The 24778-nt window shown below is 38.2% G+C and overlaps 1 pseudogene; it reads right to left on the bottom strand.

Annotated features, from left to right (window-relative positions):
- Positions 1-18312: 18312 nt before the first annotated feature.
- Positions 18313-20878, bottom strand: LOC147332392 (Ig heavy chain V region 914-like; annotated as a pseudogene).
- Positions 20879-24778: the final 3900 nt, after the last annotated feature.

Below are 24778 nucleotides of genomic sequence, written 5' to 3'. Positions count from 1 at the left end.
ATTTTCACCTTCTTCTTCTTTTTGTTCTTATTACTATTCATCACTAGGTTTTGAAATGCCTTCTTGGCCTCTAGCTTGATCTGTGTTTCGCTTGAATTTACTTTTTGTCAAAATATAAAACCAGCTTTGTTGCTTTTGTTGGGTAATGGCTTTATTTCTGAGTATTGTTTTCAGTGGTGCAGTATAGGAGATTTTTGGGGACTTTGATGAGTCCCTAGACAAAAACAAACAATCATAAACATTTGTATAAAGTCACGGGGACATACGTGTAGATGACATCATTTTGCTAGCAGTAAGGACTACAGTGAAAACTGTGGTTAAGTATCTGTAGTGAACAGCTGTAGACTGCTATTGCTATTTAAAGCAAATATTTGGCTTAGTAAAGTTGAGTATTTGTCTGGGTCTGTTCATAACACCAACACATGCGTCTACATTAATGTACATGCATAATGTGGACTAAATGTTTTAATTTTATCACAAATTTAGCTTACAGCCATTTTGTGTTGCCTTGTTAGCCCATATATTCCTTATTGGAATATAAGGAATATATATTGTAACTTATCTTTTCCCTTCATTTCTGCTTTATTTCATTCATTTTAATAAAATCACAAGGACTAATTTAATATCCGAAAATTTACCACTTAGAAACCAAATTGCTTCTCTACAGGCATTTGCTTGCTGGTTCATGTCAAAGTGAATTTAAAATGCTTTTTAAATATTGAACTAAAAGTAAAATTTTAAGAATTGCTGACAAGGCTGTGGGTAGGGGTGCAGGGGATGTTGCAATAGGTCTTCTCCTAAAGAGCAGGTGTCACAGCACCCCCTGCTTAATGCACAAGAACTGTAGGATTTTGTACAGCCACTGAAAGAACTTTAGTCACTGTGGATTTCGAGCACAGTAATAAACAGCAGAATCTTCAGGCTTCAGACTGTTCATCTGCAGATACAGCTGCTGTTTGCTGTTGTCTCTGGAGATGGTAAAGCGGCCTCTGACTGAATCGGAGTAGAAAGTTTCACTACCATCGCTGTAAATGTAAGCAATCCACTCCAGCCCTTTTCCAGGAGCCTGTCTGATCCAGTGCATACCGTGGCCACCAAAGCTATATCCAGATCCTGTACAAGTCAGTCTGTGGGAATCTCCTGGTCTTTTAACTGCTGGTTCAGATTGTGTCAGAGTCTGACCATCAACACCTGTCAACATAAACAAATGACAATGAAAAATAATTTAATTCCATAGTAAATTAAAACAATAAAAAAAAAGAGTTTTAGTGGAGAGTTTTACCTGCACAGCAGACAATCAAAAGTAACAACAGTGTCACACAGTCCATTATTTTTGACTATGTCTTTGCCTGTCCACTCTTCTCTTCACACTTGACATCAGGCAGTTATATGGACGTCAAAGACATCTAAGTATTTGCATTGACTCCTCCTTAAAACTAGGAGACTTAAAATATTCAATAATTAATGTGAAGCCACATATACACTAGTTTCTTTTCAAAAAGCATGTTAACAAAATGTACAGGCATTGAAAAAAAAGGAAACTCAATATTTACTGCAAGGTTGAGCATTGACTGCTGCTGCACACATCTGCTGTTTTAACAAACACTCTGGAAAAGATCTAAGATCTGTATCATTCCTCTGTGTACTGCCTTCTGGTAAATGGTCGTCTTTTATGGCAAATCTATCTATAATACATATCTGCAATGTCTCACCTCATGTTTTCAGCTCAGAGGAGGACTAGCTTAGTTTATCTCTCTTAAAATTCTTCTAAGTGATGTGTCATTCACATTTAAAAGACACAACATTCGTCTTTCACCCAGTCACACAACCACTTTTTTCTGCACTTAAGTGCTTACTATCTAACGTTCACACTCCAATGGACCAGAGAGATGCATCAGAGAGAACTTGGGATTCAACGTCTTGCCTAAAGATACAGAATCGAGCAGCAAGGGCTCACACCAGCAACTTTCCTATTACATGTCATTACATGACCTGGTCTAGTACCTGCTGAGCTACAGCCAGCACCACAGAGACTGGCCAGTGGTGTGTTTCTTTAAATAAGTGATTCTTGGTAGACGGGCAACAGTATTTTTTTGCTCCACAATATGAGTTAAAGGCAACAGGTTGCATTTTCTACCCCATGTACCTGAAAGAGTTTTTCACTAAAGACTACAATACCCAGAAGAGAAGAATTTAAGAGAACTTTACTAAAAATGTTATGATAGATGTATACATGAACTTATTTATTTTCAATAATAAAAGAGTAGCTCTGGCACGGGGAGATATTTATCAAATGTACATATTTATTCATACAACAATACACACCTTTGTCCTTTCTTGTAGTTAAATAAACATAAGAACTAATCATATCAAGGTTTGTGACAAATCACATGTAGCATTGTCTTTCTCCAAACTCTGATTATATCTTCCTGAGTATTTGTGCAGGTTTGTGTGGCCCAGAGACTCACACATTAATAAACATCTGTGTCCTCAGGTTGTAGATTCTGTCCTGTTATTGTCACTCATCAACATCTGAATCACACATGAAGCTACAAACACAGCTGATCTACAGTAACTGTTTCCTAAAGGGACAGACTGAACACCAACTGCCCTGTAGTGTCCTGATACAATCTGCAACATTAGTTTTGAGTTGAAATTCTAAAACATGTTTTTATTTGTTTTTAATTATTTATTGGTACTAGTCTCTCTGTCTGTGTGTAAGGGTCACTGAAAAGAATCTGTGGAAACAGAAATCAGCATTGTATCCATCATTCATTAAATTACTTTGTGTTTCTAATGTGTTATTTGAGTGAACCCAGTAAAATAGGATGCAGCTGCGGTATTAGAACTGCAGACAAGATTTTTGGTCTTGAAACTGAACTGATATGACCTGCTTTGTTTCCTTAATGATCCACCGTCACATACTTTACTTAAATTGTTAGGAAGTGTAGTGCAGTGGTTTACACGTTCCCTGGCTTGTGCCCAAGAAGAGATGTAAACTACTTGGAGGTTCTGTCAGAATCAGCCAAATCAAATATGCAGAGCTGCTGTTATGGTATCTTTATGGTATCTTTATTCCTCTCCCTGCATTACAATCACTACTGTAAATTGATCCTCATATTTACCATAAAACTCTTTGTATCTCTGTGTTTGTTTTATACAGTGTTTAAAGATCACTGGATTTATCAGAACACTGTGATGAATTACAAAATTAGTGTTTGTGTGGTTCAGCATGAAGCGTATTTTTCAGGTCTATTTGTTTGAAATACTTTGACGCTAAGTGTCTGTGAAGGTTCTCAGTCATCCAGGTCATCGTAGTCAAAGGAGCTTGCAAAGAAAAGCGTCTGGACTTCTTTAAGTTGCTTGAAGACATTTCCCCTCTCATCCGAGAAGCTTCTTCAGTTCTAAGGTCAAATGGTGGGGAGTCCCAGATTTAAACCTAGTGGGAGTATCCCCCTGCAGAGGGACAAAAGGACTCCCTGATGATCCTCTAATCGCCTGAGCCAAGGTGTGAAACTGGGTGTGGGTCCCAATCAGCCAGGGTTTCGGGTGAGCTCGTTGTGAAACCTGGCCCCACCTTATCATGCGAATTCCTGAGGTCAGATGGCCCAGGATGCTTCTGTCTGTGATAATTTATTAATTTATTAATAAATTATCAAAGACAGAAGCAGAGCAAATCAGGATGAAAGTCTCAGCCATGCTCTCCAGTGCCAAAGTCCCTCCGTCTAACCTCACAATACAAGAAAAGAAAGCCGTAACTTCCCTGAGCAAAGACCACAACATCACTGTTTTACCAGCCAGTGTTGGGAAGGTTACTTTTAAAATGTATTCTATTACAGAATACAGAATACATGCCCCAAAATGTATTCTGTAACGTATTCCGTTACGTTACTCAATGACAGTAACGTATTCTGAATACTTTGGATTACTTACTATATTATCATGCTTTTTACAACAACGTGAATGTACTATTGCTGTGTGATTTATTACTGTTACTGAAGGTCCGCGACTCCAAACTGTAGTAAAGGGACCTCTGACTAATACGGCGGGGTCCCTGTCGGCTCGTAGCCGTAAACTAGCTTTACTTTGTTGTCTGGGTCAACTTTTATTGCGAGAGACAGAGAGAGGCGTTGAAAGGCTGCTCCAACGGAACTTACTGTTTCGGAGGAAAACACGAACACGGTGTACAGTCGAGTCTTAATAGCTTACTTACAACTGGGCTCGTCAGGCACTCTTCTTGGCTGAAGTGGTTATTATTATATTTACATGCTTCTAGCTCCCGTTTTTGCTCGATGACAACTCGTACCTTTCCACTCCCCTTTTTCTCCCTCCCTCGCTCACAGACCCATAACGGGTATGGCAGTCCATTCTCCCTGGAACACGGACTACACTGCCCATGATGCTACATTCTTTAGAGCTATGCTTGTAGCATTCTGCCTGTTAGCTTAGCACAACAACAACAACAACGAAAAGGCGCTCTCTCACCCAGGAAACACACAGTCGCAGAGAGAGAGAGAGAGCGTCGCCCTGTAACCATGGCAACCGTAACGCTGTCGCCTGGAACAACAGAACGTAGCTGTCAAACAAAACCCAAACAGTCCTGACCCGCGACAAAATGAAACAGGGAAGTACCGCAGTGTAATCCATTTATTTCAACAAAGTAACTGTATTCTGAATACCACCTTTTTAAACGGTAACTGTAACGGAATACAGTTACTCATATTTTGTATTTTAAATACGTAACGGCGGTACATGTATTCCGTTACTCCCCAACACTGTTACCAGCTGATAAGGGAAGATGCACCGTGGTCCTAAACACTACAGATTACCATACAAAGATCTCTACTCTCCTCAGTGACAACAATACCTACGAAGCCTTAAAGCGAGACCGCACAAGCAGCTACAAAAAGAAAGTTATAGCTTGCCTTCAAGACTTTGAAAAGGACAAAATCATTGACCACCTTACATATCACCGCCTTTACCCAGGGGATGCCATACCCTGCATCTACGGACTTCCTAAAATCCACAAGGAAGCTGTCCCACTCAGACCCATAGTCAGTAGCATAAACTCAGCCACTTATAACATTGCAAAACACCTTGCTACCATCCTTGCTCCTCTCGTGGGAACACCCCACACCATATCAAGAACTGCACCGACTTCACTGACAAGGTCCAGAAACTTACGCTGGATCCAGATGAAACCATGGTGTCCTTTGATGTAGTCTCTCTCTTCACTTGCATACCCACTACGGAGGCAGTGGAGACTGTCAGAAAACAACTACAAGAAGACAGCTCCTTGGAAGACAGGACCAACTTCACCCCCGATCAGATCTGCACACTGTTAGACCTCTGCCTCACCACTACATACTTCAAATACAAAGAAGGCTTCTACAGACAAAAACATGGCTGTGCCATGGGCTCCCCCATGTCACCTATTGCAGCCAACCTTTACATGGAGGAAGTGGAAAGGAAGGCTCTTGGCTCGTTCAAAGGAAGAGTACCCAGCCACTGGTGCAGATATAGACGACACCTGGGTCAAAATCAAGACACATGAAGTGGAATCCTTCACTGCGCACATTAACGCTGTGGATAAAAAACATCAAGTTCACCAGGGAAGACACAAAGGATAACTGTTTGCCTTTCCTGGACTGCGCTGTGCACATTGAAGAGAATGGCAACCTCAACATCGAAGTTTACCGGAAGCCCACACACACAGACCAGTACCTCCTCTTTGACTCCCATCACCTCTGGAACACAAACTTGGAGTAATTAGGACCCTACACCACCGGGCAGAACTTGTTCCCTCTAAGCCTGAAGGGAAAAAGAAGGAACACACGCATGTAAAGGAAGCACTCAAAATGGTCGTTCTTAAAGTCAGCAAAGAGGCACAGAAAAGAAGATCAGAGACAAGCGAGGAAAGATAAGAAGGACAGACACAACAACATTGTCATCCCCTATGTAGCCGGTGTATCAGAAAAACTCAGGAGAGTTTTCTCCAAGCATGACATCCCGGTGCATTTCAGACCCAGCAACACGCTCAGACAAAAACTGGTTCACTCGAAAGACAAAACTCCAAAACACAGACTTAACAATGTGGTGTATGCAGTACAGTGCAGCGAGGAATGCCCAGACCTCTACATTGAAGAGACCAAACAGCCACTTCACAAGCGCATGGCACAACATAGAAGAGCCACCTCCACAGGACAAGACTCAGCTGTCCATCTGCATCTTAAGGACAAAGGACACTCTTTCGAGGATGCCAATGTTCACATTTTGGACAGAGAGGACAGATGGTTTGAAAGAGGAGTGAAAGAAGCCATCTATGTCCACTGTGAGCGACCATCTTTGAACAGAGGCGGGGGTTTACGACACCAACTGTCTGCCATCTATAATCCAGTTTTGAGTTCCCTCCCCAGACGCCTTAACGCCCACTCACATCCTGGGCCATCTGACCTCAGGAATTCGCATGATAAGGTGGGGCCAGGTTTCACAACGAGCTCACCCGAAACCCTGGCTGATTGGGACCCACACCCAGTTTCACACCTTGGCTCAGGCGATTAGAGGATCATCAGGGGGTCCTTTTGTCCCTCTGTGGGGGGATACTCCCACTAGGTTTATATCTGGGACTCTCCACCATTTGACCTTAGAACTGAAGAAGCTTCTCGGATGAGAGGTGAAACGTCTTCAAGCAACTTAAAGAAGTCCAGACGCTTTTCTTTGCAAGCTCCTTTGACTTTGACGCTAACTCGTAAATAGTTAGACACAGTGGTGTGTTTTCTAAAAGTTGGTCAAATACATTCATATTCTGTCTATCAGAGAAGAACTGACCAGACAAATGTTAATTCATACAATCATTATTCACATTTGCAACGTTTTTTCGGTTGTTTCTTGCAGGTTGCTGAGTTTTTGTGCTTATTTGTCCTATTATATTTGCACCATGGACCAAGAACTTCACAATTTAGTTTCTTTGTAAACTTGTCTGAGATAAAAATAGACTTTGTTTTGACTTAGTCTTTAAATGTCTGCTACGTCAGTGTTCCAGCTAAAATCACGCATAAAGCTGCAGCTTTCAGTGATCCATCTGTTTTCTAAAGGGAGAGATGAGACATGATGAGAGCTGCAATAAATGTTTTTATTCCAAATTCTATGCATATTGTCCTATAAAAATTGAGTATTTCTTATTTCTTTCGACACATGGAGGATTTTGTACAGCAGCTGAAACAGCTCCAGTCACTGTGGCTCTCGAGCACAATAATAAACAGCAGAATCTTCAGTCTTCAGACTGTTCATCTGCAGATACAGCTGCTCTCTGCTGTTGTCTCTGGAGATGGTGAACCGGCCTCTGACTGACTGAGAGTAGAAGCTGCCACTACTATCAGTATAAATGTAAGCAATCCACTCCAGTCCTTTTCCAGGAGCCTGTCTTACCCAGCCCATACTGTAGATGCTTAATGTGAATCCAGAGGCTGTACAGGTCAGCCTGTGTGACTCTCCTGGTCTTTTAACTGCTGGTTCAGACTCTGTAAGAGTCTGACCATCAACACCTGTTAACAGAAATAAAGAGAGAGAATAAAAAAAAAAAAAATTACAATGATTTTTTTTGGGTAAAAGCTTTACCTGCACAGCAGAGAGTCAGAAGTATCAGCGCTATCTTACAATCCATTTTGATTAATTGTCTTTCCACTATTCCCAGCCTGCTTTGAGCAGTCTGATAAGTAGAGGTAGAAGAAAGGATATTTGCATCAGCTCCTCCTCAACAAGAAGACAGAAAAGTTGAATACATAAAGAGTTTTTACTCAAAGACACTGTACTTCACTCAAGAATATATATATATATATATATATATATATATATATATATATATATATATACACATATAGTATATTAGATTTTATTCATTTAAAAGTATAGTTATTTCAGTGTGATAAAACATGTTCCATACAAATATAATTTAAAAATAAATGTGGAGCATGTAAATATAGGAAACACAAGCTCCTCTAGATTATGTTTGTCTGTTTAAATCTGGGGTACAGCTTAGTTCACACACTAAGCTGGAGTCATCACTGATCTCACTGTTTTCTAAAGGTGAAGACTATTTGTTTTCTCTTTTCCCTTCATTTATTTTTTATACATCAAGAAGGATTTGAAGGACTTTGTGTAGCTGTTAAAATTGTCTTTTGTCACTATCAGTAATAATAATAATAAACAGCAGAATCTTCAATCTTCAGCCTGTTCATCTGTAGATACAGCTGCTCTCTGTTTCTGTCTCTAGAGAAGGTAAATTTGAAGTGGCTGAGAATAACAGACTTTAGCAATGTCATAACTTCTCACACCTGCTCCTGTCGGCTGTTAGTTTTTCTTACACAAAATCTAAGTAAAAATCTTCCCCTTCCAAGTAGAGACTTTGAAGCAATGGCCCCATCTTGTAGTTGGTACTAAAACTATGAATGATATTAGAGAAGTATGTTCTTCTCTGCTTTCAATTATGTTGTCAGATAAATTGGAATAAATTTGGAAGTCACTGTTAATGTGTGTTGAACCTGGACAATTGAAATGCATTTTAATGTTGGATTCAACTTTCAAAACATGATGGCATATTAATTGAAATGAGGACTACACCGTATGTATTACAGACAAAACCAAATGCTCTGTGTCACTGTGATAAATAGAGGAAGAATTTTTTTGTATGTCTCCTCTAGTATTTAAGTTACTGTGTACCCTTTGGCACAGTAATACACTGCTGTGTCCTCAGTCTTCAGATTGTTCATATGTAGATAGACTTTACTGCTGGAGTCATCTCTGGAAATGGTGAATCTACCCCTGACTGACTGGGAGTAATGGATAGGAGTACTAGCTGTATCTATATAAGCAATCCACTCAAGCCCTTTTCCTGGAGCCTGTCTGATCCAGCTCCACACTGAGCTTTCAAAGTTAAATCCAGATGTTGTAAATGCGAGTCTGTGCGACTCTCCAGGTCCTTTGACAGCTGGTTCAGACTCTGTTATGGTCTAACCTTTAACACAACTTGATGCAAAGAGAGCAACTAACAGGAGTGTTAGCTTTCTGTAAGCCATACTGACAGTCTCTGACAGTGTCTGGTATTTTTACAACTCTGCAGAACTCCTTTAAATATGATCATGTAATGAGATTCTCACTACATCACTGACACTGTATTTACATTAAGCTCCTCCTATCACATTCAAATTCTGCTTCTAAAATCAAATTTGAAGTTGTGAACTCAGATTAACAATTTTTTTTTTTTTAAAATGTAGTTCTCTTCCAGTTAAGAGATTTGTTAAAATTGGAATGAAATTTGAAATGAATTATCTATCCATAATCACTGTGCCAGTAGTGACTGATTCTCCATTGTTAATACAAACAAAGAAAACATTGTGAAAAAAAATCCCTGACTTTTGTTATGGAAAATATTAAATAAAATTACAACCACCAGGTGTGTGTGTCTTTTGAAGTGAGGTTTATTGAAAGAAAAAGGAAAAGAAAAAAAAAACACTGCAGTGGAGCAAACATTCAGATCAACCACCAAACAGTTTTCTGAGGATGGACACCAACCTGAACTACTTAAGGTCTCCCATTACAATGGCCTCACTGTGTGTGTAGAGCATAAGGCCCATCTGTAGTGCACATGCATACAACTAAGTGAGAAAGTGACATTACTCTGACTAATGTGATATGATTAAAATATATGATTAATACATGACAAAAGAAATCTGCCACCACACTTTCCTGATAATGTTAGGCTCATTTACAAACTTCATATTGTCTCCAAATGTTTTAGTAAAGTGTGTGGCTGAACACACAGAAGTGAACTCTTTGTAAGGTTCCAGTCAGGTGTCCTACAGTCTATCAAATCAAATAATAATGCAAATTTTCCTATAAATTATAATTGCATTTATATAGCGCTTTTCGAGACCCTCAAAGCGCTTTACAATGCCACTATTCATTCACTCACATTCACACACTGGTGGAGGCAAGCTACAGTTGTAGCCACAGCTGCCCTGGGGCAGACTGACAGAAGCGAGGCTGCCATATCGCGCCATCGGACCCTCTGGCCATCACCAGTAGGCAATAGGTGAAGTGTCTTGCCCAAGGACACAACGGCCGAGACTGTCCGAGCTGGGGCGCGAACCAGCAACCTTCCGATTACAAGACGAACTGCCAACTCTTGAGCCACGATCACCCCTCAAGCCCTTGTTGTTAAGGAAATTTTTTTTGGTAGACTGTAAAGTCTACCTTATCAAACTGTGAGTTCAGATCTTATATAGAAGTAAAATACATCTGAATTAGTGTTGACCCCTCCCAGAAAGGATTCACTTGGAATTAACTTGTCAGATGTTTTTGCCTCTCATGTGTTTAGCCTGAAAACCCCTTGAATATTTTTTGCTGTAAAGGAATTTTTAGTGTGAGAAAATCAGTCAGCTGTATGTCACAAAGTAATGGTCCTTGTCAGCGACAATGTGAACCAACAAAGAGTGGCTAATAAAGCTGGTTATCTTCAAACTCCTTCAGATATATTAACTTGACTAGAGTACAGGTTTATATTTTTCTTATTTGCTATGAAGTGTTAACAACCAGACTTTGTAAGTGAAGCTTTTCATGAATAGTAGGGATTCTTATTTTAATAACTAAACATGTTCACTGAAATAAACACAGCTATAAATGTTATACAAGATAAGTCAAATTTGCATTGTTGTAATAAGAAATAGAGGAAATATTTTTTGCATCACTCCTCTGGAACTCAACTCACTGTGTCTCTTCTGGCACAGTAATAAACTGTCCTCGGTCTTCAGATTGTTCATCTGTAGATAGACTTTACTGCTGGAGTCATCTCTGAAGATGGTGAATCTACCTGGACTGACTGGGAGTAATACAGGGTGGGCCATTTATATGGATACACCGTAATAAAATGGGAATGTTTGGTGATATCAAAGTCCTGTTTGTGGAACATTAGTATATGTGAGGGGGCAAACTCCTCAAGATGGGTGGTGACCATGGTGGCCATTTAGAAGTCGGCCATCTTGGATACATCTTTTGTTTTTTCAATAGGAAGAGGGCCATGTGACATATAAAACTTATTGGTAATGTCACAAGAAAAACAATGGTGTGCTTGGTTTCAACATAACTTTATTCTTTCATGAGTTATTTACAAGATGACAGTCTCCTGAGTGGATCGCACACAACAACAACATAAGAGAGTGCCTGATATGTTTTCAAATCCATGAATTCCCCTTTAAATAAGATATAAACTGGATTTAAACTGGATTCCTCTGAGAATGTGTTCCCAGTTTGCTCCTCCTAAATACATTTGTTAAACTGAAACTCAAAAGTACAGCAGAGAGAACACCTGTGACAGAAATGTATGTAAATACATACATTTACATGTATTTAAATGTATGTAAATATATAAATATATATTGTTAAAGTCTTTAGAAATGTCTTCTAATGAAATTTGACTAATTTGTTGAAACTTTCACTAATTCTAACTAATTCTGACCAACTAGGGGCTGACTAGTTAGTAAGCCAGTAAGGTTTTTTTTTCATACCTTTGTGCTACTGAAAGCTAAAACTTCATGACACCAAAAGTTAAGAATGCTTCAGTATTCAAATTGTGTTTTCAGTCACAGAAATACCAGGAAATACTGCACCACAGAAAGTAATAACTCAGGAAATGAAACAGGTGTGACTGAGTGCAAAAACATAAAAATAAAAATACTGCTTATGGTTCTGGCTCATTTAAAAAAAATGATATGAAACTGCTCTGCCTTTTTCTGTCAAGCTTATGATTTTATGTTACAAAAATGCTAACTGACTTATTCTTTCAAGATTACTTAATACTCTAATTTGCTCTTTGGATTTTGCAGAACTGAAACTGTTAAATTTGTTAATCTCACTTTTCTCCACTGCACCTGCAAAAACAGCTGCTATCTGCTGTCAACTCTGGAGGTGGAGCTGTTGAAGTCAATGACTGCTACTGAGAGTAATCTGCATGCCAAATATCCTTGGGCAAGATACTAACCCCAAATTGCCCTCCGATGCGTTCATCTGAGTGTGAATGTGTGTGTCAATGTTTATCAGTTGCACTTGAGTTTAGTAGTGCTTGTATGAGTGGATGAATGTGGCATGTTGTATATATAAGAATCAGTCCATTTACCATTCAGTCCATAGTGGCAATAGTTTTAGTTTTCAGACTGTTCATCTGCAGATATGACTGTCGTCTGCTGTTGTGCAAATGGAAACTTGTGCATAGTGTGTGTTAGTTAACCAGTACCAGAACCAATAACCTAGTAGAAAATAAGAACACTAAAAATGCTCCTGGCAGCAAGAATGAGCATTATGTTAAGAAACTGAGGATATACTGTCCATTTACACTAGCTGTCTCTTATGCAGTAAGTGGTTTTTCATTATTTGGCTAGCTGCACTGAAACTGGAAAATCCACTGCTTAGCTGTAATGTTTGGGTTCGTAAAACACTTTATAAATAAACTGTCTAGAGGAGAGTTCATTTGAGTCAGATGACAGTTGATTCACCAGAGCTGGAGTCAGAAACTCTTTCCTCCTCTGATCTGAGTGTGCACTGGATGTGAGTCCAAGTCCATTTTCCTCATTTTTTAAGGACACAACTCACACAGGTTTTCAGCTAAAAGGTCGCTGGTAATCATGTTGTTGGTTCAACAGTTATTTTATGTGTCAAACTGTCATCAGTGGCATTCATCATAGAGTCAACAAATTAAATTTGCAGAAATGATGTTTTGACAATAAACTGCCCAATGGTACCATTTAAAGTTGTTTGTTTCTAACTTCCTGTTTTTGTATAGACACAACAAGGGTTCCCTTGTTGTCAGGAACAAGGACTGGACTCAAAATGAATGAAAACACAACCAGAGTACAAAGAAAAACTTCCTGAAAACCGAATATAAAGAATTAAGAGCTGACTCAAGACTTTAAGACAGTATTGTAAATGTGAAATTGGAACTATAGTGCACACTGTACATAAATGTAAATAAAACGGTTTTTATCGTGAAATAAACATTTTTTATTGGTTTATTGTATCAGACACATAGTAAGCTGGCAGTGATAAAAACAGAAATCCAAAGATAATTTTTTTTCATTCTCATCTGGAAATCAAATTCCCTCACTTGAAATGACAATGGAGAGACTTGCTGCGCTGTCCGAATGGTTCATTATTGTCACTTGGTGACGTCATTCCAGCTTTTTCTTTTTAACATTTCCGTGTGTTTGAGAAAAAAAAGAGAACAGAGAATTTCCCATAAGCAGAAAAGTAGAGTATGTCTCATAAGCATTAAATATCATGTCTGAAACCTGATATTATTTATTTACTTGTTTTTTTTTTAGACTGATTGGAACTCAGTGATGAAAAAATGCATGGAAGCCTTGTTTTTTATTAACTGTTTTTTTCTGGGGGGGTGTTTGTGTGCGCTCATGCACTTTTTTCACTTTGTATCCTGTTAAAAAAATATTTTGTTGTTCTGTTTCTTTTCATCAGGGCAACACACTGTTTCAGCTTGGACATTCATTAAATCAGCTGGAATCACCTGAAAAGACCTAAGAAAGATCTCCAGAAAAAACTGTCTGTGACCATTTTAGCTGACCTCCATGTTTTATTAACTTTGATAATGGAATCACCTTATAGATGTCACTGAAGAAGACACCAATGGAAAGTTTAGCAGAGTGAGATAAAATGAACTACAGACACTTTTCTTACAGTAATACTATTAATAGAACTATTGTTAGTAAAATTTTCATTATACTGCAGTTATCATTGAAGATAAATGTATCATAGTGAGGAGTGTAGGATTTTGTAAAGCTGCTTAAACAACTTCAGTCACTGTGGATCCGAGCACAGTAATAAACAGAAGAGTCTTCAGACTGTTCATCTGCAGATACAGCTGCTGTTTGCTGTTGTCCTTGGAAATGGTAAAACGGCCTTGAACTGACTGAGAATAGGAAGTGCTGCCATCACCATAGTATATGTAAGCAATCCACTCCAGTCCTTTTCCAGGAGCCTGTCTGACCCAGCTCATACCGTCAGTGTTGGGTAAGTTACTTTAAAATAGTAACTTAGTTACATTACTAGTTACTTCTCTCAAAAGTAACTCAGTTACTTCAAGTTACTCGTTACTGTCAAAGTAACTAGTTACTAGGGAAAGTAACTTTGGTTTTACTCAGAATTCTCTTGTTAATGTGTTTCTTCCATAACTTTGCCAGTCTTCTAGCTTGCTTACTTGCCACAAGTGCACTGTGCCACCTACCAATAGAAAGGAAAAGATAATGTGCATATTTCCACGAGAGAAATCCCACGCCTGGACTGTCATTGACTGCTGCCATGATTCTAGCCTATGTCACAGAGTCATGTGCGCCTTTTACATCCAACACAAAAACTGCAGTCGTGGTGCTTTCGATTGTACTCAGAACTCTGAAATTCTGCCTTCTGAATAGGAAGATGTAGGTAACACCAGACTGCAGATGAGCTGCATACAGGGCTGGACTGGGACAGAAAATTGGCCCGGGCATTTTGACTAGAGACTGGCCCACCATTATAGGAAAAATCATAAAGCCTTTGAATGAAAATAAACACTGTTGTGACAGTGATGTACACTGTTTTGATGGTATATATGCATCAATCTATCAATCGTTTGTTGTAAGATTCAGATAATTATTTTTTAAAAGCTAGACATTTTAAATGAGAATAAGAAAGAAAAGTATTTCTTTGTGCCCCCCTTTCCCTGTTAATGCCCTACATGCCCCCCTGGCAACACTTTGCTAGATCCACCCCTGCACAGTTACCAGCTGTCAGCTACATAAAAAAGGATCCTGGTGTTATTTGTCTCTCAGAAACAGTTCATAACTTCCCTTCAACTCATTCATGTCACCTAAAGGTAAACCTGTTTCTCCATCACCTGTTCAGCTCTGATGATCCAGTAAGGACATCTCCTGGTTTCATCTTCATGTTTCCCTCTCACCAGATAACCAAACCGATATCATGACCAGCAGCTTTTTTGCAGCTGTGGCTCCAGCAAACATCAGCTGATACTAGAAATTAATATTAAATAAATTCTAACAATAGCTGATCAAGCTTAAACGTGCTGCTGTTGTTTACCGCGACATCCGCTGGTTTCCTCTTTCGGCGCAAAGTGAGCGATAAACAAACAAGAGAGCCGATCAGCTGATCATTGATCAGTTTCATGATTGAAGTAGAAACGGGAGAGGGAGGGGAGAGAATGAGAGGAGAAGAGGCAGCTGTGCAGCAAAGACAGAATAACTCCAGCTTTGTGTCTTTTTCATTGTAGCTGAATTACGGGACAAACTGTTCCTTTTCACCTCAATAAGAAACGTGTAATATTTTCTCTGAATACCAGACGGGACGGTTGGCAACTCTAATAACTTATGAACAAAATAAAGTTCAACATCATTAACTTCATAGCACCACCTAGCTGTATAGAAACTTCGTCATGCTAGCTAGCACGCAGTACGGAAAAAGTCAGCATAACGAAAATAAACTCCACCTAAACTTGGTTTATATCTAACCCAGATGGACTGCAGGTTATAACTTCTTACCTGAAGTTCAGTTCACCTGACAGGCTGAAACTCTCGGACCGGCGGCCGCTTCGGGTCTCTCCTCTTGCCTCCCTTTTCCTTCATCCACCTGCTGGCCTCCACCACTTGCTAATGTTACTGAATCTGTGGAAGCTCCGTGATAGCCACCACACGAAGTAACGAGTAACGACCCTATCTAAATCCCAGTAACGACTAACGCGTTCCTGATTTTGGCATAATAACTAGTTACCGTGCTCGTTACCACAATAATAACGTAGTTACTGTAACGCGTTACTTAATAACGCGTTAGTCCCAACACTGCATACCGTAGCTGCGGTCTCCAAAGTTATATCCAGATGCTGTACAGGTCAGTCTGTGGGATTCTCCTGGTCTTTTAATTGCTGGCTCAGATTGTGTCAGAGTCTGACCAACAACACCTGTCAACAGAAATAAAAAAGGACATCATAACAAAATAAAGTATCATCGTAAATTAAAGAAACAGAAGAACATCAGTGAAGAGTTTCACCTGTCCAGCAGACAGTTAAAAGTAGCAGTGCTGTCCAATAGTCCATCTTGTTTAACTACAACTGCCCACTGTCATGCTCTAAGCAGTCAGATAAGTATAAACGAAAAACATTAAAATATTTGCATTGACTCCTTCTTAAAACTAGGAAAAAGTGTTGAATCATAAATAATGTTGTTGTTTTTTTTACATTAACTAACCATCATGTTTTCACTGATTCCTTCACAGAAACACATTTAGAAAGTTTAGAGGAAAAAAAAGTAAATTGTCAGCTGTATTCAGAAATAAGTTATTTGCAAACGGATTTTTGCATCAAACGATGTTGCATACTTTGATTGTCCTGATTGTCCTGAGTACACACCGTGGTTAGTTTGAATTTCTCTTATTTATTTATTAATTTGTTTGTTTATTTATTTATTTATTTGTTACTTATAATAAACAGTTTCTTTTAACTGGAATTTGTGTGCATTTCTTTTGTTTTATTATGGTCATGTGGCCCAGTTTGTGACACGCGTTATTACTTATTTACTGACTGTGAATCCTGAAGCTATACAGTTCAGTCAGTGGCATTCTTTGGCTCATATTGTTCAGCACACAAAACTGAATAAAAGTTCTGATAAATGATATAGAAAAATATATAGTTGTGGTTCACTATGAAGATTTTTATTTCCTCAGGCATATTAATAGAATTTCCTTTAGCCAACTTCTGCACAGTAATACACAGAAGTTTATTGTACAAAGCTAACCACATATGAAGAAGCTATTTCTTATATAGCACTTTTTTACTTTATATGGCATTTCTCATTTACTCAAGCATGTTTTCTACATATAAGTGCTTTCTATTGAACATTCACAAACATTTATACTCCAATGAAAGGACTGGAATCAGCAAACTATCTGCTCTCTCTCCTGAGCTAAAGCTACCCTTTGCCAAACGGTAAGCTCTCTGTCTCACACTGGTATTATTTCTATTCACAATTACGGCACAAGCATGGTTGCTGCTGAGTATTTGTGCAGGTCTGTCAGTGGTTTGCATTACATTGTGGTAACATATACAGTAATAAACAGCTGTGTCCTCAGGCTGCAGATTCTGTCCTGTTATTGTCAGTGTTTGAGCAGAAGTGTCTCTGCTGATGCTGAACTTGTTCTTTAAAGCATCATCTTGGTAAGTGCCCCCACTATACCATATGTAGAAAATCCATTCCAGTGGTTTGTCTTCACGTTGTCTGATCCAACCTGTTCCATAGCCACCATCGGGCAAAGAATAACCAGAGACTCGGCAGGTGATAGTTAAAGCTTGTCCAGGCTGTACAACCAGTGAGCTGGGCTGGATGTGATCAATGCTGTACACGCCTGTGGAAACAGAAATCAGTGTTATCTATATGATTTATTTAATTATTTAGGATTTCTGTTGTATTCAGTAGCGTGAATTGACCAAAACGTCTCACATGATGCAGAAGCCAGCAGCAGTTTCAGAACTACAGAGAACAGGGTTGATGATGAAGTTGAACTGAACCAATGTGAGCTCTTCTGTCCTCTTATACTTCACAGTTATGAGGAAATGCATTATGTCAGTTTGAATAAAGGGACAGTACGTCTGCAATTTAACAATTTAATAATGAAATCTACAAACTGAATACAAATTGGAAATATGTGAAATTTCTCTTTTTTGTATTCATAATATTCTCTGGTTTAAAACATTTATTCTTTTTTTTTCATAATCTCCTTAACTCCTATAAGCAAATTCATTTTGAAAAATCAATAAAGTTAAGAAGGAAATGGAAGAACATGTGGTTCCTTTGAAGCAAAACATGAAGAAATGAGAAGTATCTCAAGACCTATGCAGAGCACTGTACTATACTGTCTACTGTACTGTACACAGATTACTGAAAATGTAATAATACTGAAATCCTGAGAAAATACCTTTAAACAGCTGGAATATCTGATGAGGCCTGAAATGATCTCCACATATATGAACAACTGCTTATTAACTCACCACCATCCAATCACCACACTGTCTGAACTGTGGGTACCTCTGATAATGAGATCGTTTACATGATGCCACTGGAGGAGACCATGTCTGAAAGTACTGTAAAGAAGCAATATGAACTTCTTGGTAGCATTAGTAAAATCCTCAATATTCTACAATTGCCATGCAAAATAAATTAGGTAGAATAATGACTGCATGATTTTGTACAGCTGCTCAAACAACTTCAGTCACTGTGACTTTCGAGCACAATAATAAACAGCAGAAGCTTCAGTCCTCAGACTGTTCATCTGCAGATACAGCTGCTGTTTGCTGTTGTCTCTGGAGATGGTGAATCGTCCTTGGACTGACTGAGAGTAGTGGATGTTAGCACTGTTATAATGGCTTACAACCCACTCCAGTGCTTTTCCAGGTGCCTGTCTGACCCAGGCCATCCAGTAGTCACTGAATGTGAATCCAGAAGCTGTACAGGTCAGTGTGTGGGATTCCCCAGGCCTTTTAACTACCTGTTCAGACTCAACACCTGTCAGATGAATGAAAAAGAAAAATAACATAGTTACAACACAAGCTGTTATTTTTCAAGGCAAAACAACTAATTACGAGTGAAAATCTTCACCTGAAAGCAGTCCTGTCTTGTAGTCCATCATATCAAAATGTGACTCTACTGATGTGTCGTTCTCGCTACTGTGAGATAAGTAGAAGTAAAAAGCATCTGAGTTTGCATTAACTCCTCCTCACTGAATAGACTGAGCAGAAATTAACGTAGTCAACACTTTTAAGTGTTAAAATCACACTGAGCTCAATAACATCCTCAGTTCTGTCACCTACGAGAAAATAGCATAAAAAAAAAAAAAAAAAAAAAAGGTACATGAGATAACATTTGAATGCTTTTAAGTCAGACTTCCCTTAAACAGATCAGACATTGTTTGTGTTAACAAGTGTATTAACTAAAAATATCCTCAAGTGGCTCCCAAGCACAAAAGTAATTGTAATAAATAAAATAATTTCACACCGGTCATTTAAATCTGCTTTGGACTGACTGAGAGTAGTATTTGCTGCTACAGCTGTAACTGTCAAACCAGACAATCACATCTACTCATTTTCTGACAGCCTGTCTGATCCAGCTGATGAATGAGAATCTCAGAGCTCTGGTCTGTTTTATTCTTCAGGCCTTTTAACCAGTGGTTCCACCAGAGACTGGCCATCAACATCTGTCAAGTCGGTAACTTTTAAAAACAGTTTTTTTTTTCAGTTAATGAAAAAATAAATAAATAAACTCAATAATATTTTTCAGATATCACCAATAGTAATAGTATCAACTGTTGTTCAGACTAACAGTTTTAATGACAATCTCTAACTTCTATTATGTTACAGGTCTCCACTGGAGGGGCTTTTTTAAGAAGCACAGGGATCTGACTGTATCGTCACTGTTCACACAACCTAAAGCTGCTTTGTTAGTTTTACAGTCTAATTTTAAATTGCACAATTGTTGAGGACATAAATAACATGATGTAACTATTTAATTTATAAATATTAAAGTAATTAATAAATGAATACATGCAGATCTATCTATAGATAAAGGACATAATATTCTCTTGCTGTCTTGACCTTTGACCTCGAGCTCCAGGGATGTACAAGACTGCTAATCTTTGTACAGGACAGTAGTTGAGAGTGAATAAGAAGACACCCAAAGAAGTTTCTCTTTGCTGCTGGAAACCAAATTCATTGCCCCCAAATGACAACCAACAGGAAGACACTCGATAATCTCGCCGTCCTAAAGGGTGAGCTTGACACTGGACGCCCTCTAGTGTTCCAAAAAGAATGACAACATTAGTTTTCAGTCCACATCTAAACCATATGGCTACATCAGTTAGTGATACCAAAACAGTGATTTTAGGAACCAAATAGATTGACAAGCTCTGACCTGTGTCATGTTTGTGAGCAAGGGTTAGCGCTGAGAGAGTGTAATGAATGTAATCATGTGACAGCAGTAAGTGACTCCAGCTCTTTTTCAGGCACCTGACCCCAACTGTCCAGGATTTACTTGTGAATCCATTGGCTGTTATCTTTGATTAGGATAAAATCATCATATTTCAGTCTTTTTTCAGGAGTCTATCAGGCCCAGAAAATCCAGAGCTGACTGAGGGAATACAGAAGCAGTACAGCTTAATCTGTGGCCTTTTACAGGTTCTGACTCAGGGTCTGACTCTCAATATGAAAATGACAGTCCTGATCTACGCTGCAAAAAAATAGCCAACACTCTCCATAATATAAATATTTATTTGTTTACCATGAAGATGATTATTTCTCTTTCTATTCAGTGTGTGTGGTTCAGCAGGAAGACTACTATTTCCTCAAGTTCATTAACAGAACTTCTTTTAGGCTAACCTTTACACAGTAATACATAGTTGTTAATTAAATATATTTAAATATGCTACAAGCATGTGCAAGTGTTTGATTGCCTGCTGCTGAATAGTGAGTATTTGTGCAGGTCTGTCAGTGTCCATTCCATGAATTTTTCATTCACGTTGTCTGATCCAAGCTGCTGCATAGCTGCTATCAGTCAGAGAATAACCAGAGACGTGACAGGTGATGGTTTAAGGCTGTCCAGGCTGCACAACCAGTGCGTTTGGTTGAATGAGATCAATACTGTACACACCTGTGGAAACAGAAATCAATATTACTTAAATGATCAATTTAAACTTTCCCATGTCTGTTGTCTTCAGTAGTGTTAATAACCCAAAGGTTCTCACATGATGCAGCAGCCAGCAGCAGTATCAGAGGTACAGAGAACATGGTTGATGATGAAGCTGAACTCATCTCTTCTGTCCTCTCACTTTTGCAGCCACAAACTTCATTGCATTTGCAATTACTTCTTTTTGATGTGACGCTTTTTCTCTGATTTGAAAGGGTTTTTTTTGTTTGCTTTTTTTTTCAATTTTACTTGATAGTAGTTTTTGCTGCAAATCAGTCCACTCAGTACTCGGAGGTTAAATAATAAATGTCAGTCTAGTGGCTGACAACAGGTGACTGGAGTGTTTATGCAGTTCTGCCACTTTAATCAATCATTATTGCTGACTTTGCCTTTATGTGTGTGTCTGGTATGAAATTCTTTTGTCTTTGTCTGTTTAACAAACAAAAACGATGATGATTCACAACTAAGAATGCCTTTGATGATTCTCTAAAAACTTACATTTCTGTTCCCATGACTAAAGGCACAAAAAGATTGTTTTTGTTTTTTTTACTTAGTCCCAACGTCTTTTGGGTTTTATTTCATATTTTCTGTTATTATGTCACCAAAATATGCACACGACTGCGGTGACATAACCTTGACGGCCGCTCTTTATTGATCTGTCAGTTATGAGTGGGTGTAAGTGTGTGTAGATAGACTGCATTTTTACATGACTCATTTCATGAGTTTAATTTTTTTTTAATATCTTTAAAGTTCACACCAAGGCTACCAAATTAATTTCAGATGTGTGGGATGAAAAAGCAAAAGTAAATGAGAAATAGTTTTGCTGATGGGGATGGACCTGGAGTTGAACTGCCAACCTGACTGCTCACAACCATCTTTATAGCCTCTGTAGCCTGTAGCTCCATGCAAAATGTACTTAAGTTTAACAGTAAGCAAATGAACTGGTATAAATGTAAGTCAGGACCACCTTATGAACTGTTAAACAACTTTAAACTAGCTTTGAAATAAAAATTTCAACCAGCATGTGGTGAGCACACATCCAAGCTTTTGACTTTGACATACTTTGTGCTGCTGGATGTGTAAAGTGTGGAGGAAATGGCTTTGAGAGGAAAACTTTCATCCTCCCAATCCAGAGTGTCCTCTGGCTCATTTCATAAACCCATGTGTTACATGGCACTGTCTCTGCAGGACATTGTTTTTTTTTTATTTATTTTTAATCAGACTGGGCCAGTCTGATCTCATTCTAATTTCCTGTAAGCAAAAGCATTTTGAAAATTTTCCAAAGATTTAAATTATTAATTATTATTACTTATTGTGGACATTGACTAAAAAGGCTAAGCACAGATAATTTTATTAATTCTGTGCTGATGGTTTTGGCTCCTTTAGTATTTGCAGTTTTAGATTTTGTCATTTTAAACTCTAACAATAAAGAAGTGTAAGAAATAAACAATCAGTTAAATTACATATAACAAATAGCCTTGCTATTGCCCACTTCTCACCCTCTGGGGGATAGGCTCTAGGACCCCGGCTACACCGAAATGGACACAAGTAAGAAAATGGATGGATAGATGGGTGGAATAAAAAATAACATTTTAATTCAGCTAAATAATTTGAATTACTGAAAGTTACTGAAAGAACAGTGACAATTAAAACTGTTGGCCGAACTATTCTCATCTCCTGAGTAATTAGGCCTGAAATGATCATCAAAATAAATAAACAACTGCTTTATTAACTGTGAGTATAATGAGGTGACCTTCTTGGTGCCACTACTTCCACTCAGGCATGAATTTACAGAGAATAATTAAAAATATTCTGTAAAATGTGACATCCAAAGACACCAATTATGCAAAACACATGCAACAATCAGGAGCACAGTGTAGGATTTTGTACAGCTGCTGAAACATTTTGAGTCACTGTGACTCTCGAGCACAATAATAAACAGCAGAATCTTCAGTGCTCAGACTGTTCATCTGCAGATACAGCTGCTGTCTGCTGTTGTCTCTGGAGATGGTAAAATGACCTTGGACTGACTGAGAGTAGAAAGTTCTACTGCCATCAGTGTAAATGTGAGCAATCCACTCCAGTCCTTTTCCAGGAGCCTGTCTGACCCAGCTCATACCGTAGCTGCTGAATGTGAATCCAGAGCCGGTACAGGTCAGTCTGTGGGATTCTCCTGGCCTTTTAACCACAGGTTCAGATTGTGTCAGAGTCTGACCATCAACACCTGTCAATAAGAATAAAATGAATGAAGAAAAAAATGAATTATTTAGAAAGTAAAATAACATAAAAAAACATGAAATTAGTTTTAGTGGAAAGTTTTACCTGCAAAGTAGACAGCTAAAAGTAGCAGTGCTGTCCTACAGTCCATTTTGTTTCACTTTGCCTGTCTGTCCACTATTCTGTGCGTACTTACAGCAGACAGATAAGTAGGTGGAGGACGAGGAAGACGTCTGAATATTTGCATTGACTCCACCTCAAAAGAAGGAGAAAGCTGATATATTATCATAGAGCTTTTAGTCACACAAATAAAAATTTCAGTTCTTTTAATTTGAAACCACAAAGGCATATTTACAAAATTTACTGACTGCTAGTGAATAAATTTTGTCAGTTGTATCTTGTAGTCAGGAACCTTTTGCCCTACAGTGTTTACAGGTACATTTTTTTGTTTAATTTTAACATCTAGCTCATTTTAAAGGAAAAGTTCTCGTAATTTGATTGGATTTTCTACCCACTGTCCCTTAAAGATTTACTGATAAATTTTATCAAACTATCTATACTATCTAAATTTATACATGTATTTCCAATGATAACAGTGTTGTCATTGAAAATAAATATAGGTGATTCATTTGCGATTATATTTCTCTATATTTATAATACCCGTGTCCTTTCTCATAGATTAGTTTATTTTGGTACATTTTTTTCTGACCAGTGGTAAGTGATGAATTATATATAATATTATCATATAAAATATAATTTAGCTTGGTGCTAATTTGAATAGATTTACTTTGATTAATTCAATTTAAATGTACAGTTAGTTTGTGTAGTCTTTGTAGATAGTCTGGACTGATGATTGAGTAGATTTAAAAATTTCTCTCTCTGTTTTTGTCCTTCTTTCCTGGTAAAATAGTTTTAATGCTTGAGCAAATGTCAGGTAAACACTGTCTTCCACTCATGGTTGCTATTTGAACAAAGTCAGTGGAATAAAATAAACGTTAAATTTTATCTAAACAAGGACGTGAGAAGTGGTTCAATAATTTTTCACAGTACTTCACCCTTTCGTTGCCATTTTAGTAACAAACTCCACTACAGTGAATGTGGCACTGGACTGTGTGCACAATTATTTTATTTTATTTTAGTTAAACACTGTTTACTGAAGATGTAATGCTGCTGAAATCCTGGTTCTTAACAAATATAAATGACAATGTGTGTCTGTTTTTTTTTTTTTTTATTATTAGGGTAAAGGAATTGTTACACCATAACAGGGAAATCCATTTATACAGCTGGTATGTTTGATGAGCTCTAAAATAATCCCCAATCATATGAACAACTGAACAATGGCTACGCTCCACGATGGCATTGGAGGAGACAAGAGAGGAGAGCACAGCTTAAAGAAAGAAAAAGACGGTTCTCGGACAAGTGCAACAGAAATGTCTTCGTTTTATCAGTATAAATAGTAGTAGTATTAGAAATATCCTTATTATACTACAATTGCCATATGATAAATGAAGTATAGTGACCACTGTTGGATATTGTACAGCTACTCAAAGAATTTCAGTCACTGTGACTCTCGAGTACAATAATAAACAGCAGAATCTTCAGTGCTCAGACTGTTCATCTGCAGATACACCTGCTGTTTGCTGTTGTCTCTGGAGATGGTGAACCGGCCTCTGACTGACTGAGAATAATAGATGTTAGCACTGTTATAATGGCTTGCAAGCCACTCCAGTCCTTTTCCAGTAGCCTGTCTGACCCAGACTAAATAGTAGTCAGTGAATGTGAAT

Source organism: Aulonocara sp. 'chitande type north' Nkhata Bay, linkage group LG4, assembly GCF_057382095.1.
Source record: "Aulonocara sp. 'chitande type north' Nkhata Bay isolate Kocher_YH1m ecotype deep benthic linkage group LG4, A_spYH_male_GT1.1, whole genome shotgun sequence".
In the NCBI taxonomy this organism is placed as follows: Eukaryota; Metazoa; Chordata; class Actinopteri; order Cichliformes; family Cichlidae; genus Aulonocara; species Aulonocara sp. 'chitande type north' Nkhata Bay.
Note: the sequence above shows the minus strand (reverse complement) of the source record. Positions and strands in the feature narration are given on the sequence as shown.